Source organism: Gobio gobio, assembly GCF_949357685.1.
Source record: "Gobio gobio genome assembly, chromosome: 4".
Lineage (NCBI taxonomy): Eukaryota > Metazoa > Chordata > Actinopteri > Cypriniformes > Gobionidae > Gobio > Gobio gobio.
In genome coordinates, this window is record NC_137100.1 from 779,084 (window position 1) to 779,933 (window position 850).

Genomic DNA, 850 nt, shown 5'->3' on the forward strand with positions numbered 1-850 from the left:
TGATTCTCCGCTGGGGCCGAGCCCTGAGCGCCTTCAGCTCTTCATAAACACAAAGATTACATTGTTTTAAGTACAGACAAAAGACGAGCCCCTCCGGCAGAACTCAATCCCACCGCTGTAATCTCTGCTAATCTTCTGTCAGATCACTGGGACATTACAGCAGATATGAAGATATGAGGCGTCACACACACACACACACACACACACACACACACACACACACTCTCACACACACACACACACACACACACACACACACACACACACACACACACACACACACACACACACACACACACACTCACACACACACTCTCACACACTCTCACACACACACACACACACACACACACACACACACACACACACACACACACACACACACACACACACACACACACACACATGTTTGTTTTTGTGAAATGTGAGGACATTCCATTGGCGTAATGGTTTTTATACCGTACAAACCGTATTTTCTATCCCCTTACACTGCCCCTAAACCTACCCATCACACACACACACACACACACACACACACACACACACACACACACACACACACACACACACACACACACACACACACACACACACACACACACACACACTGCCCCTGCCCCTAAACCTAGCCCTCACAGGAGACTGTGCAGTTCACTTTCTGTGAAAAAAAACTTGTTCTGTATGATTTATAAGCATTTTGAAAAGTGAGGACATGGGGAACATCCTCATATTTCACCCTCTTTTTGTAATACCCATGTCATTATACACATTTGTGTCCTGATATTTCACAAAAACATGCCCACACACACACACTCTCACACACTCTCACACACACACACACACACACACA